The sequence below is a fragment of the Phyllopteryx taeniolatus genome, unplaced genomic scaffold (assembly GCF_024500385.1).
Source record: "Phyllopteryx taeniolatus isolate TA_2022b unplaced genomic scaffold, UOR_Ptae_1.2 contig_31, whole genome shotgun sequence".
In the NCBI taxonomy this organism is placed as follows: Eukaryota; Metazoa; Chordata; class Actinopteri; order Syngnathiformes; family Syngnathidae; genus Phyllopteryx; species Phyllopteryx taeniolatus.
This window is the reverse complement of record NW_026903239.1, coordinates 372,617-391,746: the sequence shown is the minus strand read 5'-3', so window position 1 is coordinate 391,746 and position 19,130 is coordinate 372,617. Positions and strand designations below refer to the sequence as shown.

The following is a 19,130-nucleotide window of genomic DNA, read 5'->3' as shown; positions in this document are numbered from 1 at the left end:
ATACCCAGCTCTGCACACCGCTTCCACTTCTGCTCTGACTATGAGGGAGAAAAAGGGGGACATGGATAGATTGATTCAGAATGTTTGTAAACCAATAAGTGCCAGGATACCACAAATTCAAACAACAGCGGTAAAGGAGAAGACTTGCCAATCAGAGACACCTTGCAAGAAGAAACTCATTCATTCAAACGTGTCACCCTGTGTTCTCAATCGCTCTGCCTGGGTCAAATGGCATGGAAGGGTTTGCTGACAAGTGGTGCCGTGGGAGAACGCTTTGTTGCCACCCATAATAACGTACAGTATTGTTGTGATGTCATGGTCAATTGTCGTATTATGAATGTACAGAATGGATGGAGAATAAGCCTATTTCCACTCAGTGATTATTGTTAGAAAAAAAAATAATTATTATTCCACGCTGCAGTGCGGTTACATACGAGTGACCCGACTTACGAATTGTTCAAGATACGAGCTGTCGTCGGGCTCTTTTTATACTTTGACTTGCGAGCAAAAATTTGAGACGAGCGCTGTGTGGTGCCAGTGAACTCAACTCACTTCACAACAAGCAGCAGTTAGGCAGATAGTGCACAATTCATGAAAAAACAGGCTTCAAGCTGGTTACCGCCACTCCCAGTCCAAGTTTACTGTCAAACTAAACAAAAAAATTGACATATTGTATATTTAAAATAACCACAGCTTGGCTTCAAATAAGTCACTTTAGCTTCATGCAAACAATGTTCAATATTTGGAAACAATATGGTGGAGCAACAGATATAGACGGATAATATAATAATATTCACAGGCATATATTCTTCATCCTCTGCAAAGAATGACTAATATGACTGCGGTTTACTGAGTTTTGAGTGTCTCCATGTACAGTATATTCGAATGTCTGAATTATGCTGCTCCCAGGTGGCCGTGGTGCAAACGCCAGAAGCGGCAGAATCTCCATTAAATTGAAGCCGTGGCCCAACGGTTAAGATCATCGCCTGCCACCGTGGGGGACATAGGTTCAAAACCCCGACTGGACCATCCGCCAACATCCCCCAGACTCACGGCTGTGGTGTCCTTGAGCAAGACACTGATACCCCGAAATGCTCCCCGGGCGCTTCAGCTGCCCCCTGCTCCAGTGTGTTCCACTAACATGTGTATGTGTTCACTGTGATGGGTTAAATGCAGAGAACAAATTTTGTGTGCATGCACGCATTTTCATGACAATAAAAGATGATTCTTCTTAAAGCGAAAAAATGTCCAAAATGATTTTGATGACAATTTTTTTTTTTTTTTGAGAGAGAGACTAGGATGGATTAATGGCATTTTCATTAATTTGTGGAAAGATGACTGAAGAGATGAAATATTGAAAGATGATTTCAGATACAACTATGTGAAGTTACGAGCATGGCCACTAAATCAATTGAAATCAAGGCACCACTGTCTTCTTAAAAAAGGACTCAAGTTACCTCTGCTTCTACAGCCAGCTGGTAGGCAATTTTCAAGTCTCCCAGCTGCAAGGCCAGCTCAAACCTGTGCTCAGGGTCCGTCGTCAGCACTAATGCCTGCTGCTTGAAACCCTGGAGAGCCGGAAGACAAAAAAACTAATAAGCACAGAGGAAGCCATCAATCGGTCGAACAACTAGGAATCAATGAAATGAAATGTAATGACAGACTAATAATGCACTGACCTGTTTTTCCAGGAAGTGGGCCACTCTGGTCCGTTGCTCTTTTGCAATTGTGGGAAGCACCTTGTCGGCCACACCAAAGTCCCTCCTCATGACAGCAGTCTGGTACTTGAGGACTGAGACCAGCAGGGAGTAGCTGACGATGTTGAGGTCCCTGTCTCCCAGGTAGAGACGCTCATGTTTGGCTATGTAGCCCAGTAAATACATGGTTCTGCGTGGAGAGGGAACATCTTAAATGATGGCGCATTTCTGTGTTCTGCTGTTACTATAAATACAACCGGAGCTGACTTGAAAAGAAGTTTAAGGTGACTTGAATGCAATCATAAATATCTGACCTGTCCAAGTTAGCAAGAGTGACAATCTCTCCCCCTACAAAGTAGCTGAGTCTGTTCAGAGAGCTGGTGTAAATGAAGCAGTCGCCAACCCAGAGTCCAGTCTTCACGATCTCCCGGACCTCTCCCTTGACCTGAACCAGGAGAAAATCCATGAACTTACAAATGTAATGTGGGATCATTGTGTGAGAGTTTACACCCCCCCATGTCATAGGTCACTGTTGGTGGCACCACTCCATCGCATAATTGTTTTTTGGTGCACCACCGTGCCAGGCAGCACTGGGGTCTACTGAAGAGATGCAGCGTCATTAAGAGCAAGCATAAGAGGCTGAGAACGTCCCCAACTAAGCTCTAGTCATAGTTGTTGTTCCTACTGAGCAGAGAGAATATACGGAATATATGTTAGCATTAAGCTAGGTGCCTTTTAATGCAGCCCTATGGGTTGTACAAGCCAGTGCAAACTGTAGGCCGGGCCCAAGCGTCAGGAAGGGCATCCGGCTTAAAACGTTGCCAAACAAATATGAACCTTCATCCAAAGAATTCCATACCGGATCGGTCCCCGGCACAGTTAACCTGCAGGGCGCCGGTGGAAATTCAGCAACTGTGGGTCGAAGACGAAGGAGAGGTGGAAAGCGAGTTCTTGGGCAGAAAGAAAAGAGGAAAGCATATAGCCGAGAATTGAATGTGGGGACTTAGAATGTTGGGACTATGACAGGAAAAGCTCGCGAGTTGGTTGACATGATGAGAAAGGTTGCTCTATTGTGTGTCCAGGAGAGCAGGTAGAAAGGCAGTAAGGCTAGAAGTTTAGTTTTATCATGGTGTAGATGGGAAGAGAAATGGAGTCGTGGTTGTTTTAAAAGAATGTCTTGGAGGTGAAAAGAGTATCAGATCGAGTGATGAGGCTGATACTTGAAATTGAGGGTTTTATATATTATGTAATGTCCCACAGGTAGGCTGTGACCAAGAGGTGAAAGAGAAATTCTGGAAGGAGCTCGACAAAGTAGTTCTGAGCATCCCAGACAAAGAGTGAGTGGTGATTGGTGCAGATTGTAATGGACATGTTGGTGAAGGAAACAGGGGTGATGAAGAAGTTATGGGTCGGTTTGGCATCCAGGAAAGGAACTTGGAGGGACAGATGGTGGGAGACTTTGCAAAAAGGATGCAAATGGTTGTAGTGAACACTTTTTTTCCAGAAGAGGCAGGAACAAAGGGTGACCAACAAGAGCGGAGGTAGAAGCACGCAGGTAGATTACATCTTGTGCAGACGATGTCATCTGATGAGGTTACCGACTGTAAGGTGGTGGGAGGGGAGAGTGTGGCTTGACCAGGGGTGGGCAAACTACGGCCCGCGGGCTCTACATATGTGTGTGAACAGACTTTTGTCTGATGAACATCAACAAAACATCCTACAGATCCCAGCTGAGTGATGAACACCTCAGATGTGTTCTGAGAATTGCCACAACAAAACTAACACCAGACTTTGATGCACTGGCAAAAAAAAAAGTGATAAATAAAACAACACTGTTCCCTTTAAAAGTAAGTCTAAGTATTAACACTACAATGCCTTTTTTTTTATTTATTTATTTTTTTTTTATATGTAAGCATCTGGTTCTGGCTTGGCCCGCCTGTCAAATTTTTAAATTCAATCCAAAAAGTTTGCTCACCCTTGTGCTTGACAGCATAGGATGGTGCTGTGTAAGATGATTCTGGTGGTAGGGAGGAAGACTCAGAAGACAAAGGCAGAGTAGAGAACCATGTGGTGGAAGCTGAGAAAGGAAGAGTGTTGCGCGGCTTTTCGGGAATAGCTGAGACAGGATCTCGGTGGACAGGAGGAGCTCCAGAAGACTGGACCACTGCAGCCAAGGTGATCAGAGAGGCAGGCAAGAGAGTACTTGGTGTATCTTCTGGCAGGAAAGGAGAGAAGGAGACTTGGTGGTGGAACCTCACAGTAAAGGAAATCCTGCGCATTTATTCTTGAAAAACTTAAGTCGTTTCAAGTTGAAAAGATTGACACGTGTGGGAAGGCCCTCCCTCTATCCACCAGATGGCAGTGTTCTTGTATCTTTGAGAGCATTGTGTGTGCGTGTGTGTGTATGTGTGTATGTGTGTGTAGGTGTGTTCGTGTATATAGTAGATGTTTGAGAGCTAGCAAATGTTCTTTTTTAAACACTGTAGTAATAATAAGATGGCTTTTGTATCTTCCTGCCAGATGAAGAGGGTGATTGCTTTCTATTTGACTAATGATAGGGCTACTTGTTGTCCACCTTGTTCAGTTATTGTCGGTTTACTGGGGATTTCAACAGGGTCGGACCATAGACTGTCTGCAGCCTGAGGCCTTCTCCTTTTGGTTACGTCTCTTCTCTTGGGTACGCCCCCGTGTGCCTATGTGGCGCCCATGTTGGGGAGGTCGTCATTCCCATAAAAGGCAATGCATGAGAATGTGACTCACGAGGCGTCCCGTTGCGTCAGCAGCAAAGTGTATGCTATCAATACACAACATTAAAACGTTGATCAGTTTGGAATGACAGACGTATGTCAGTGGCTGAATAATTGCTTCAGTAACCTTTTTAATTGCCGCCATTTCTATGTCATCACAGTCAGTTGACATCTTGTAGTCAAGTCATCAATGGAGACAGCAACCCTGTCGTCTAGCAGAAGGAGGGAGGGCCTTCCCACAGGTGTGAATCTTCTCAAGTTGAAACCTGCGTGCCGTCCATCCATCCATTTTCTGAGCCGCTTCTCCTCACTAAGGTCGCGGCGGTCAAGCCAATTGCATTTCTGCTGCATCCACAGCCTTTGCTGCATTTGCATCATTGTGCAAACTCACAACTGGGGTTTAGCATTTGTTTTATTGTTGTTATCGTTGTGTTATCGTTACGTTATTTATTTTTATTTTCTGATTCTATTGTGATTTCACTTCGACTTATTCGGCTAATGCCAGGACTTTGGGTATTGAATTTTGTGCAATATCATGTGTAAATGTGTGTTGGTAAGACAATTAAATTCCTTGAAACCTTTTTTCTAAACAAGCCAACAATGCAGCCTTGTGGTTGTTAGATTGTTAACCAAAATGGTAACTCTAACATGAAAAGAAATACCTCATAGCTCAGTGGCTAGAACACTGGTCTAGTAAACCAGGGGTCCTGAGTTCAATTCTAACTGAGGCCAGAAGTCTAGTTTCACACTTGTAATACATGACGCTAGCCAAGGTAGGAAACCAGCTTTCTATATATCCATTTTGAGCGTGTCAAAAGCCATGACGTACTCTGTCATCCCTTGCTAACATCCCATTAGCACTATGGTTAACAAGCTGATCACAGACATTTCCAAGCTTTGCTCTTCATTTTGTAAAATTCGGTGTTAGCTCATGAGCTAAAACACTAACAGAAGGCCTCATATCTCAGGTGCGAGAGCACTGGTCTTGTAAACCAGGGATCGTGATTTAAATTCTCACTGGGGCCTACCACCCAGATACTATAAATTGCCCACAACATGTGTAAATATGTGTTGTTATGACAATTAAATTCCTTAAAACCTTTTTTCTAAACAAGCCGACAATGAAATTGCCCACTGTGGTTGTTAGCTCGTTAACCAAAATGGTAACTCTAGCATGAAAAGAAAGGCCTCATAGCTCAGTGGCTAGAGCACTGGTCTAGTAAACCAGGGGTCGTGAGTTCAATTCCCACTGAGGCCTGAAGTCTAGTTTCATAGTTGTTATACATGACGCTAGACAAGGTAGGAAACCAGGTACCTGAAAAGTCAATTTGCGCAATGACGTACTTTGTCATCCTTTGCTAACCTACCATTAGCACTATGGTTAACAAGCTGGTCATAGACATTTCCAAGCTTTGCTCTTCATTTTGTAAAATTAGATAAAAGCTCATGAGCTAAAATGCTAACAGAATGTCTGATATCTCAGGGGCGAGAGCACTGATCTTGTAAACCAGGGGTCGTGATTTCAATTCTCACGAGGGCCTTCCACCCAGATACAGATTTAATGTTTCCATACATCCATCCATTGTCAACACCGCTTATCCTAGTTAGGGTCGCAGGGTGATGGAGCCTATCCCAGCTGACTTTAGGCGAAAGGCGGACCACACCCTGAACTGGTCGCCAGTCAGTCGCAGGGCACAGACAACCATTCGCACTCACATTCACACCGTCACTGAGTGGGAACTGAACCCACGCTGCCCGCACCAAAGTCAGGCGAGTAAACCACTACACCATCAGTGATGATTCAATGTTTCTTTGTATTCTAATGGATATTTATTGAGAATTACAATAGTTCAGTTGAGCAAAGTTTGTGAATGGCAATTTCAGAAACAAAAAAGAGACAGAGTGAAAAGGTAGCTAAATAATAGAGGAAAAGACGACAACAAAAGACAAAACTCTCTCTAGCTGTTAACAAGATGAGGAAAGTAATCTAGTACAATGACACAGAATCGAGTGTCATTTGGTCTGATGAGAATTATTATTATTATTATTATTATTATAAGAATTATTTGGTCTGATGAGACCAAGATAGAAATTGTTGGCCTTAATTCTAAGTGGCATGTGTGGAGAAAACCAGGCACTGCTCATCACCTGTCCAATACAGTCCCAACAGTGAAGCATGGTGGTGGCAGCATCATGCTGTGGTTTTTTTTTTCAGCTGCAGGGACAGGACGACTGGTTGCAATCGAAGGAAAGATAAATGCGGCCAAGTACAGGGATATCCAGGATGAAAACCTTCTCCAGAGTACTCAGAACCTCAGACTGGGCCGAAGGTTCACCTTCAAAAAAGACAGTGAACCTAAGCACATCAGAATCAGAATCAGAATCATCTTTATTTGCCAAGTATGTCCAAAAAACACACAAGGAATTTGTCTCCGGTAGTTGGAGCTACTCTAGTACGACAACTGAGAGTCAATTGACAAAGAACACTTTTGAGACATAAAGACATTGACAAAAAAGGGGTTAATAGTTATCTGGTAATGCCGGTACATTATTTTTATTTTTTTTAATAAATTTATTTATTTTTTGACAATTGTGCAAACGATGCAGAGTCCTCTAGCACTTACAGCAGTTCGAATGACTAATATTGCAATAGTCCGGTGCAATGACCATTGTGCAAAGGGCGGCGAGACTTCAAGGAGTGTATGCAGTTTAAAGTGACGAGTAGCGCGTTAATCTGGGACAATGTTGGTTGTGCAAATGTTGCAGATACTCCTCAATCAGTGTGCAAATGGAGCCGATGCTACTTTGGCATGAGTGGCCAGTATTGGTCAACAACAGATATGCAAATAGTGCAGCGTGGCGAGACTACTCCAGTGAGTGCACGAGTAATATATAATTGGCCCCACAGAAATGTGACAATGAACTCAAGTCAAAAAATTGCCAGCATGTTGTAATGGAATTGTAGGTTAGGTGTTTAAGAAGTTGATTGCAAGAGGGAAGAAGCTGTTGGAATGTCTGCTAGTTCTAGTTTGCATTGATCATAAGACCGAGAGGATTTTGCACGCTCTTGTCTTAGTTCTGGCAGTGTGCAAGTCCTCAAGGGTGGGTAGGTGGGTACCGACAATCCTTTCAGCAGTTTTTATTGTCCGTTGCAGTCGGAGTTTGTCCTTTTTTGTAGCAGCACCAAACCAGACTGTGATGGAAGAACACAGGACTGATTCGATGACCACTGTGTAGAACTGCCTCAGCAGGTCCTGTGGCAGGCCGTGCTTTCTCAGAAGCCGCAGGAAGTACATCCTCTGCTGGGCCTTGTTGAGGACGGAGTTGATGTTGGTCGCCCACTTCAGTTCGTGAGAGACTGTAATGAACTTGATGGTCTCGACGGTTGACACAAGGCAGCTGGACAACGTGAGGGGCAGCTGTGGCCAAGGATACCTCCTGAAGTCCACGATCATCTCTACAGTCTTGAGCGTGTTCAGCTCCAGGTTGTGTCGGCCGCACCACAGCTCCAGCCGCTGCGCTTCCTGTCGATATGCAGACTCGTCACCGTCCTTGATGAGGCCGATGACAGTGGTGTCATCTGCAACTTGAGGAGTTTGACTGCGCTGAGGTGCAGTTGTTCGTGTAGAGAGAGAAGAGCAGCGGAGAGAGGACACAACCTTGAGCATCTCTGGAGAGACCTGAAAATGGCTGTACACCAATGTTCACGATCCAACCTGATAGAACTGGAGAGGATCTGCAAGGAGGAATGGCAGAGGATCCCCAAATCCAGGTGTGAAGAACTTGTTTCATCATTCCCGAAAAGACTCTTGGCTGTATTAGCTCAAAAGGGTGCTTCTACTCAATACTGAGCATAGGGTCTGAATACTGATATTTCAGTTTTTCTTTTTTAATAAATCAGCAAACATTTCAACAATTCCATTTTTTTTCTGTCAATATGGGGTGTTGTGTTTACAACCCTAATTCCGATGAAGTTGTGACGTTGTGTTAAACATAAGAAGAGTGCGGGTACGAGACTGGCCTGGCTGCAGTCCAGACCTGTCTCCCATTGAAAATGTGTGGCACATTATGAAGCGAAACAACAGAGACACCGGACTGTTGAACAGCTGAAGCTGTACATCAAGCAAGAATGGGAAAAAATTACACCTACAAAGCTTCAACAATTAGTGTCCTCAGTTCCCAAACGTTTATTGAATGTTGTAAAAAGAAACGGTGATGCAACACACTGATAAACATGACCCTGTCCCAGCTTTTTTGGAACGTGTTGCAGCCATAAAATTCTAAGTTCATGATTATTTGCTAAAAACAATCAAGTTGATCAGTTTGAACATGAAATATCTTGTCTCTGTAGTGTATTCAATGAAATATAGGTTGAACATGATATGCAAATCATTGTATTCTGTTTTTATTTATGTTTAACACAACGTCACAACTTCATTGTACATTAATGTGGAAAAAAAAATAACAAATGATTTTAGCAAATGGCTCAATATAAAAAAGAGTGAAAATTTTAAGGGGCTCTGAAAACATTCTGTACCACTGTATATTTGGGTTTGGCACTAAATAAACTTGATACACAGCTCTTAAATTTGCATTTAATGTGGATACTTTTCACGTTACATTGAAGACACATTATAAAGAAACATTTGTTTTACTTTGTATCCATCCATCCATCTATCCATCCATTTTCTGAGCCGCTTCTCTTCACTAGGGTCGCGGGCGTGCTGGAGCCTATCTCAGCTATCATCGGGCAGGAGGCGGGGTACACCCTGAACTGGTTGCCAGCCAATCGCAGGGCACAAACAAACAAACAACCATTCACACTCACAGTCACACCTACGGGCAATTTAGAGTCTTCAATTAATGCATGTTTTTGGGATGTGGGAGGAAACCGGAGTGGCCGGAGAAAACCCACACAGGCACGGGGAGAACATGCAAACTCCACACAGGCGGGGCCGGGAATAAAACCCCGGTCCTCAGAAGTGTGAGGCTGACGCTCGAACCAGTCGGTCACCGTGCCGCCGTTTTAATTTCATCCATCCATCCATTTTCTGAGCCGCTTCTCCTCACTAGGGTCGCGGGCGTGCTGGAGCCTATCCCAGCTGTCATCGGGCAGGAGGCGGGGTACACCCTGAACTGGTTGCCAGCCAATCGCAGGGCACATCGAAACAAACAACCATTCGCACTCACAGTCATCCCTACGGGCAATTTAGCGTCTCCAATGAATGCATGTTTTTGGGATGTGGGAGGAAACCGGAGTGCCCGGAGATAACCCACGCAGGCACGGGGAGAACATGCAAACTCCACACAGGCGGGGACGGGGATTGAACCCCGCACCTCAGAACTGTGAGGCTGACGCTCTAACCAGTCGGCCACCGTGCCGCCCCGTTTTAATTTGTATTTTGGTAATATTTATTTTACCATTTGAGATCATTATTATCCATCCATCCTCCTCCGCTTATCCGAGGTAGGGTTGCAGGCGGCTGCAGCTTAAGCAGAGAAGCCAAGACTTCCCTCTCCCCAACCACTTCGTCCAGCTCTTCCAGGGGGATTTCGAGGTGTTCTCAGGGCAGCCGAGAGACGCAGTACTGGGTTGTCCCCGGGGCCTCATCCCGGGTGACGTGCCCAAAACACCTCAGCAGGGAGAGGTCCGGGAGGAATCCTAAACGGATGCCCGAGCCACCTCATCTGGCTCCTCTAAATGCGGCTCGACTTTGAGCCACCGGATGACTGAGCTTCTCACCCTAATCATCCATCGATCCATTTTCTGAGCTGCTTCTCCTCACGAGGGTCGCTGGCGTGCTGGAGCCTATCCCAGCCATCATCGGGCAGGAGGCGGGGTACACCCTGAACTGGTTGCCAGCCAATCGCAGGGCACATACAAACAAACAACAATTCGCACTCACATTCACACCGACGGGCAATTTAGGGTCTCCAATTAATGCATATTTTTGGGATGTGGGAGGAAACCAGAGTGCCACGCAGGCACGGGGAGAACATGCAAACTCCACACAGGCGGGGCCGGGGATTGAACCCCGGTCCTCAGAACTGTGAGGCTGACGCTCTAACCAGTAATTATTAATGGTTACTAAACAGATGTCACACTACTAAAATCTATATTTGTGGCAGCATTAAAGCTCTTCGGTATATTGAATATATCCAACATCCATCCATCAATCCATACATTTTCTACCGCTTATCCGGGTCGGGTCGCGGACGCAGTAGCTTTAGCAGGGACACCCAGACTTCACTCTCCCCACCCACTTCATCCAGTTCTTCTGGGGGGATTCCGAGGCGTTCACAGGCCAGCCGAAGGACGTAGTCTCTCCAGCGTGTCCTGGGTTGTGCCCGGGGTCTCCTCCCGGTGGGACGTGCCCAGAACACCTCACCAGGGAGGCGTCCGGGAGGCATCCGAATCAGATGTCCCAGATGTCCTCCCGGATGATCGAGCTTCTCACCCTATCTCTAAGGGAGAGCCCGGACACCCTGTGGAGGAAACTCATTTCAGCCGCTTGTACCCGGGATCTCGTGCTTTCGGTCACGACCCACAGCTCATGACCATAGGTGAGGGTAGGAACGTAGATCGACCGGTAAATTGAGAGCTTTGCCTTTCGGCTTAGCTCCTTCTTTACCACAACAGACCGATACAAAGTCCGCATCACTGCAGGCGCTACACCGATCCGCCTGTCGATCTCCCATTCTATTCTTCCCTCACTTGTGAACAGGACCCCAAGATATTTGAACTCCTCCACTTGGGGCAGGATCTCATCCCCGACCTGGAGAGGGCATGCCACCCTTTTCCGACTGAGGACCATGGTCTCAGATTTGGAGGTGCTGATTCTCATCCCAGCCACTTCACACTCGACTGCGAACTGCTCCAGTGAGAGTTGGAGGTCACGGCTTGATGAAACCAACAGAACCACATCATCTGCAAAAAGCAGAGATGCAATACTGAGGCCACCAAACCGGCACCTAGAAATTCTGTCAATAAAAGTTATGAACAGAATCGGTGACAGAGGACAGCCTTGGCGGAGTCCAACCCTCACCGGGAACGAGTCCGACTTACTGCCGGATATGCGGACCAAACTCTGACTCCGGTCGTACAGGGACCGAACAGCCCGCATCAGGGGGTTCGGTACCCCATACTCCCGAAGCACCCTCCACAGGACTCTCCGAGGGACACGGTCGAACCCCTTCTCCAAGTCCACAAAACACATGTAGACTGGTTGGGCGAACTCCCATGCACCCTCAAGGACTCTGCTGAGGGTGTAGAGCTGGTCCACTGTTCCACAGCCAGGACGAAAACCACACTGCTCCTCCTGAATCTGAGATTTGACTTCCCGACGGACCCTCCTCTCCACCACACACTGAGGAGTGTGATCCCCCTGTAGTTGGAACACACCCGCCGGTCCCCCTTCTTAAAAAGGGAGATCACCACCCCAGTCTGCCAATTCAGAGGCACTTTCCCCGATGTCCACGCGATGTTGCAAAGGCGTGTCAACCAGGACAGCCCCACAACATCCAGAGCCTTTAGGAACTCCGGGCGAATCTCATCCACCCCCGGGGCCCTGCCACCGAGGAGCTTTTTAACTACCTCGGTGACCTCAAACCCAGCGATAGGAGAGCCCGCCTCAGTGAACCCACACTCTGCTTCCTCATGGGAAGTCGTGTCGGTGGAATTGAGGAGGTCTTTGAAGTATTCTCCCCACCGACTCACAACGTCCCGAGTCGAGGTCAGCACCACCCCATCCCCACTATACACAGTGTTGGTGGTACACTGCTTTCCTCTCCTGAGACGCCGGATGGTGGACCAGAATTTTCTCGAAGCCGTCCGTAAGTCTTTCTCTATGGCCTCACCGAACTCCTCCCATACCTGAGTTTTGCTTCAGCGACCACCAGAGCTCCATTCCGCTTGGCCAGCCGGTACCCATCAGCTGCCTCAGGAGTCCCACAGGCCAAAAAGGCCCAATAGGAGTCCTTCTTCAACTTGATGGCATCCCTCACCGTTGGTGTCCACCAACGGGTTCGGGGATTGCTGCCACGACAGGCACCGACCACCTTACAGCCACATCTCCGGTCGGCTGCCTCAGCAATGGAGGCGCGGAACATGGTCCACTCGGACTCGATCTCCCCCACCTCCCCGGAACATGAGCAAAGTTCTGTCGGAGGTGGGAGTTGAAACTCCTTCTGACAGGGGATTCTGCCAGACGTTCCCAGCAGACCCTCACAATACGTTTGGGCCTGCCACGTCGGACCGGCATTTCCCCCCACCATCGGAGCCAACTCACCACGAGGTGGTGATTAGTTGACAGCTCCGCCCCTCTCTTCACCCGAGTGTCCAAGACATGCGGCCGCAAGTCCGTTTACACGACCACAAAGTCGATCATCTAACTGCGACCTAGGGTGTGCTGGTGCCAAGTGCATGTGTGGATACCCTTATTCTTGAACATGGTGTTCGTTATGGACAGTCCGTGACGAGCACAGAAGTCCAACAACAGAACACCGCTTGGGTTCTGATCGGGGGGGACGTTCCTCCCAATCACACCCTTACAGGTCTCACTGTCTTTGCCCACGTGAGCATTGAAGTCCTCCAGCAGAACGATGGAGTCCCCAGCGGGAGCGCTCTACAGCACCCCCTCCAAGGACTCCAAAAAGGGTGAGTACTCTGAACTGCTGTTTGGTGCATAGGCACAAATAACAGTCAGGACCCGTCCCCCCCACCCAAAGGTGGAGGGAGGCTACCATCTAATCCACCGGGGTGAACCCCAACGTACAGGCGCCAAGCCGAGGGGCAATAAGTATACCCACACCTACTCGGCGCCTCTCTCCGCGGGCAACTCCAGAGTGGAATCCAACCCCTCTCGAGAGGACTGTTACCAGAGCCCAAGCTGTGTGTGGGGGCGAGTCCAACTATATCTAGTCGGAACTTCTCGACCTCACACACCAGCTCGGGCTCCTTCCCTGCCAGAGAAGTGACATTCCACGTCCCTAGAGCCAGCTTCTGTAGCCGGGGATTGGATCGCCAAGTTCCCTGCCTTCGCCCACCGCCCAGCTCGCACTGCGCCCGACCCCTCTGGCGCCTCCCACAGGTGGTGAGCCCACGGGACGGTGTCACGGACGGCAATCCCGTAAGGGCAGATCCCAAAAAAGAGACTAGGTAAGAGGTCCGAACAATTTCAATTAAATGACAGAGCATGTGATGGCGAGACATACGAAACTAAAGGGGCTCACAACCAGAGAATCAAAAAACAGATAACGTAGGGCGAAACGACAAAAGGTCCATGTGGTATAATCGTATAGAACCTAAATTTGGACAGCGTTCAGAACGGCGGCAAACACGGGGGCAAAAACGAGTGAATATTCCGACGCCCACACACTGTCACAGTGCCCCCGAAAAAGGCTGATGATTACAATGCATGACAGGTGCGTCACCGATGTCAACGCCCACCTTTGCTCACCCAGACACTACAACACAAAGAAAAACAACTTGAAACACAGGGCCATGAAAGAAGGGCGACCCACGTCACCCTTTTGGGCTGTGACCGGCCGGGCCCCATGGGTGCAGGCCCGGCCACCAGGCTCCCACCTCCAGGCCTGGCTCCAGAGGGGGGCCCCGGTGACCCGCGTCCGGGCAAGGGAAAACCAACTCCATCGTTTGTCGTCATCATTAGGGGTCTTTGAGCCATGATTTGTCTGGTCCCTCACCTAGGACCTGTTTGTCATGGGTGACCCTGCCAGGGGCATAAAGCCCCAGACAACTTAGCTCCTAGGATCATTGGGACGCACTAACCCTCCCACCACGATAAGGTGACGGCTCAAGGAGGGGTCCAAATGAACAGTAAAACCATAGTGCTCATCATCTGGTTGACCTTGGCCAACTCGGAGCACGGCTGAGGCGAAGAAACAAGCAGGGCGCATCGAGAAGCAGCCAAGAGCCCTGGCAGGCTCCCCGTGGTGCTAGCGGCTGTTGTGCCGTGGTCCTCTCTTGGCACCTTTGAAACGCTTCTCGAAATGACAGCATAATTTTCACTGACATTTACTGCGACTTCAGATGCTAATTCACTCCAGGTGAAAATCAAACCAAACAGTTTTCAACATCCATCCATCCATCTATTTTCTGAGCCGCTTCTCCTCACTAGGGTCGCGGGTGTGCTGGAGCCTATCCCAGCTGTCATCGGGCAGGAGGCGGGGTACACCCTGAACTGGTTGCCAGCCAATCGCAGGGCACATAGAAAAAAACAACCAAACCGGAGTGCCCGGAGAAAACCCACCCAGGCACGGGGAGAACATGCAAACTCCACACAGGCGGGGACGGGGATTGAACCCCACACCTCAGAACCGTGAGGCTGACGCTCTAACCAGTCAGCCTCCGTGCCGCTGGTTTTCAACATCAGTTTTAAAATTATTTTTTTTCACCTTTCATTTCTTTGATGCTTCTTTGCTATGTATTCACAAAAACAAACAAATACAAATAGAAATATACAGTATTGGATGTAGATGTAGAGGATGTAGAGGAATAAAACAAATCTGTTTAAATTTGGAAATAAAAACCTGAGAAACTACCTGATCGAAACTATCATATTTTAATGACTATGCATTAGAAATAACTGTATTATATAATGCTGAATGGCTGGTAATGTTCTTTAACTCATTCACTGCCAGCTTTCCCAGTTAACATGGTTATTTGACTTCAAAAGCCGTCAATGTTTTTTAAACACTTGAAGTTTGGTGGTTACAATTGAACAAATCACAAAGAAAGGCACAAGAACAAGCTGTCACATTCATGTATACTGCACATGAATATGCTGATGCAGTTGGCTGGGCTGGCTCGAGTGCGCAAATACTTCCTGACATGACAAGCTTGAAACGGAATATATTTTAAATGACATTCAACAACATTAGTAAAGTAGCACAGGGATTCACTTGACAGGCTGATTGCCTCGATCGATTTATTTCATGACAGGACAAGGGAAAGCTGATCATGCTGCTGCTGAAGTTATGCTTTCTCTTTAATGGTTGTGGTTTTAAGGACTGCCGTAGGACAAGTGATGCCGGTAACGCAAAAAAAAAAATAAAACCCACCGTTATGAGTAACGAGCAAAGTAACATGTTACTTTCCTTGAAAAAGTATTTAGACTACAGTTACAACTTCTCACCAACAATAGTTACTTTTGCATCATTAATGTCTCTTGTGAAGTTTTAATCTGAGGGTCCAGGGTTCAAGTCCCTGTTCAGGCGACATAATTCTTAAGAAGTTGTTCACTAAATATTACGTAGGTACTTTCACTCAGACACTTGAACACTTCAAAACACCCAACACGTTCATTTATGCACCACATACTCTCACTTTGACCTTGGGTATCTCGGTCATTCGTATACCAGGCTTTTAACCTGATGTTCAGTCTTTCGAGAACCAGTTTCGTCAGTAAATTCTTGCGCTTAATTTGAACCTAGTATCCTCACCTCACTGCCTCCCTCATTGACTATAGAGCCTGGATAGCTCAGTCGGTAGCGCATCAGACTTTTAATCTGAGGGTCCAGGTTTCAACTCCCTGTTCAGGTGACATACGTTTTAAGAAGTTGTTCACTGAATAACATTATGCAGGTACTTTCACTCAGACACTTGAACACTTCAAAACACCCAACACGTTAATCTATGCACCACATACTCTCACTTTGACCTTGGGTATCTCGGTCATTCGCATACCAGGTTTTTAATGTTCTGTCTTGCGAGTACCTGTTTCGTCAAATTTCTTGCTTGCGCTTAGCTTGAACATCGTCTCCTCGGTAGAGCATCATACTTTTAATTTGAGGTCAAGGGTTCAAGTCCCCGTTCAGATGACATACTTTTTAAGAGGTTGTTCACTAAATATCACTCAGACACTTGAAGACTTCAAAACACCCAACACATGTTCATCGATGCACCTCTCACTTTCTGACTTTGACCTTGGGTATCTCAGTCAGAACCATACCTGTCTTTTAATCTGATGTTCTGTCTTTCAAGTACCTGTTTATTGTCGCTTGCGCTTACTTTGAACCTCGTCTCCTCAGCTCACTCCCTCATTTTCTCTGGATCCTGGATAGCTCAGTGGGTTGAGCATGAGACATTCTGAGGATCCAGGGTTCAAGTCCCTGTTCAGGTGCGTTAATTCTTAAGCAGTTGTTCACTAAATATCAATTGAACACTTCAAAACACCCACCACATGTTCATTGATGCACCACACACTCTCACTTTGTTCTTGGGTATCTCGGTCAGTAGGATACCAGGCTTTTAATCTTATGTTCTGTCTTTCGAGAACCAGTTTAGTTAGTCATTTCTTGCTTGCGCTTAATTTTCACCTCGTCTCCTCACCTCACTCCCTCATTGACTGGAGAGCCTGGATAGCTCAGTCGGTAGAGCATCAGACTTTTAATCTGTGGGTCCAGGGTTCAAGTCCCTGTTCAGGCGACATACTATTTAAGAGGTTGTTCACTAAATATCACTCAGACAATTGAACACTTCAAAACTTAATTCTTAAGCAGTTGTTCACTAAATATCAATTGAACACTTCAAAACACCCACCACATGTTCATTGATGCACCACACACTCTCACTTTGACCTTGGGTATCTCGGTCAGTCGGATACCAGGCTTTTAATATATAAGAGAGAGAGGGAGATGGGAGATAGATGAGAGAGAGGAATTTGTTTGTTTTGTTTTAACCTAGTAGCACACACATTTGTTAAATGCAGTTTATTTGTATTTTTAACTTTTCAAATGAATCATTACCGTTGGTCGTGATGGTGGTACTGTAATCGGATATTTTTTTCGAGGTGGTACTTGGTGTCCAAAAGTTTGAGAATTACTGATCTCTTGAAGAAATCTATTTAGGTCCGATTTTCCTGCTCTATTGGAATATCCTTTTCTTCAAATCAAATGATATAATAATCCTGATTATTTTTGCAGCGTATCTTTTGCAGTCTCGAGACTTTTGTCTCAAATGCTTCAATGCACACATTTTCCCTCGACACAACTTACTCGTTCTCAGAAATGCAGCCATGTCAGATGTTCCTGTTCTTTTTTCTTCAATGAAGTCATATCTTGCTCATTTCATGACTTTTCCACTTTTTGCAAAGTCACTCCAACGCTAAAAGGCACGGCTCTCTGCCTTGTTGCAAAAGTGCATTGGGAGCTGTTCAATGGACTTGATACTTTTCAATAGTTCACCAACCATGTCGAAAGCAAAACAAATTGTCATGAGCTGTGCCCTGCAGTTCCCTTGTTGGAGCTCGGGTGGGGCCCCTCTCGCCCTGTCTCTCGTCCCAGTAATCAGCACCACCTCGGCCGCACACTTCTTGTCAATCAGCCTTCGTCATCACCTGCATTGAAGCCTGCCAGATCCAAGACTCCACTGCCAGAGTATTAACGTTCACCCGTGGTACACCGGCTCGCAACTTACATGTAAACTACGTCGGTCCTCGCAATATTTCTGACCTCCCTCTGTGTTCTTCCTTGTCCTCAGTGCTCCTTCCGTGTTCCCCGCCTTGCTGACCTCTTCCACCACGCCGCCAAGCCATCCACCTGCTCACGCCTCCGCCTACCGCTCGCTCCCTATCTCGACGACCCGCCGGTACGCCTCAAGGATCCCCCTTTGAATCTCTTCTCAATCCACCGTTCGCCACAAACTTCTTCAGCCTCTGCCTGCTTCTGCCTCCAGTTGAAATGAACACCGTCATATCGTGACACAAATATACAACCCCAATTCCAATGAAGTTGGGACATTGTGTTGAACAGAAATAAAAACAGAATATAATGATTTGCAAATCATGTTCAACCTATAAATAATTGAATACACTACAAAGACCAGATATTTAATGTTCAAACTGATAAACTTTATTGTTTTGCAGCAAAGAATCATTAACTTAGAATTTTATGGCTGCAACACATTGGGAAAGCTGGGACAGGTAACAAAAAAGACTGAGAAAGTTGAGCAATGCTCATCAAACCCTGTTTAGAACATCCCACAGGTGAACAGGCTATTTGGGAACAGGTGGGCACCATGATTGGGTATAAAAGGAGCTTCCCTGAATTGTTCAGTCATTCACAAGCAAAGATGGGGCGAGGTTCACCTCTTTGTGAACAAGTGCTTGAGAAAATAGTCGAACAGTTTAAGAACAATGTTCCTCAATGTACAATTGCAAGGAATTTAGGGATTTCGTCATCTACGGTCCATAATATCATCAAAAGGTTCAGAGAATCTGGAGAAATCACTGTATGTAAGCGGCAAGGCCGAAAACCAACATTGAATGCCCGTGACCTTCAATCCCTCAGGCGGCACTGCATCAAAAACCGACATCAATGTGTGAAGTATATCACCACATGGGCTCAGGAACACTTCAGAAAACCAATGTCAGTACAACATTTCGGCGCGACATCCGTAAGTGCAACTTAAAACTCTACTATGCAAAGCAAAAGCCATTTCTCAACAACACCCAAAAACGCAGCCGGCTTCTCTGGGCGTCAAGTCAGCTGGGATAGGCTCCTGTTGTCACGTTTGTGGTTTGGGCGAAGGCGAGGAACGTAAGGCAAGAACATGGTGGACCCAATTGCAGGGAAGCAGTGAGGCAAGGCAGGAGTGCGGGAGTCTCAAAAAAATAATATTTAATCTTTTAAAAAGGGCAAACAAGGATATTGGATAAAGCAAAAC

General features: G+C 46.6%; 3 non-coding genes across 3 annotated transcripts; all 3 read left to right on the top strand.

The window, feature by feature from the left end:
* The first annotated feature begins 5,629 nt into the window (after nt 1–5,629).
* On the top strand, nt 5,630–5,702 carry trnat-agu (transfer RNA threonine (anticodon AGU)). Its single transcript has one exon. It is a non-coding gene; the product is annotated as a tRNA-Thr (tRNA).
* A 10,232-nt stretch (nt 5,703–15,934) lies between these two features.
* trnak-uuu (transfer RNA lysine (anticodon UUU)) lies at nt 15,935–16,007 on the top strand. The gene has a single exon. It is a non-coding gene; the product is annotated as a tRNA-Lys (tRNA).
* An 812-nt stretch (nt 16,008–16,819) lies between these two features.
* On the top strand, nt 16,820–16,892 carry trnak-uuu (transfer RNA lysine (anticodon UUU)). Its single transcript has one exon. It is a non-coding gene; the product is annotated as a tRNA-Lys (tRNA).
* Nucleotides 16,893–19,130: the final 2,238 nt, after the last annotated feature.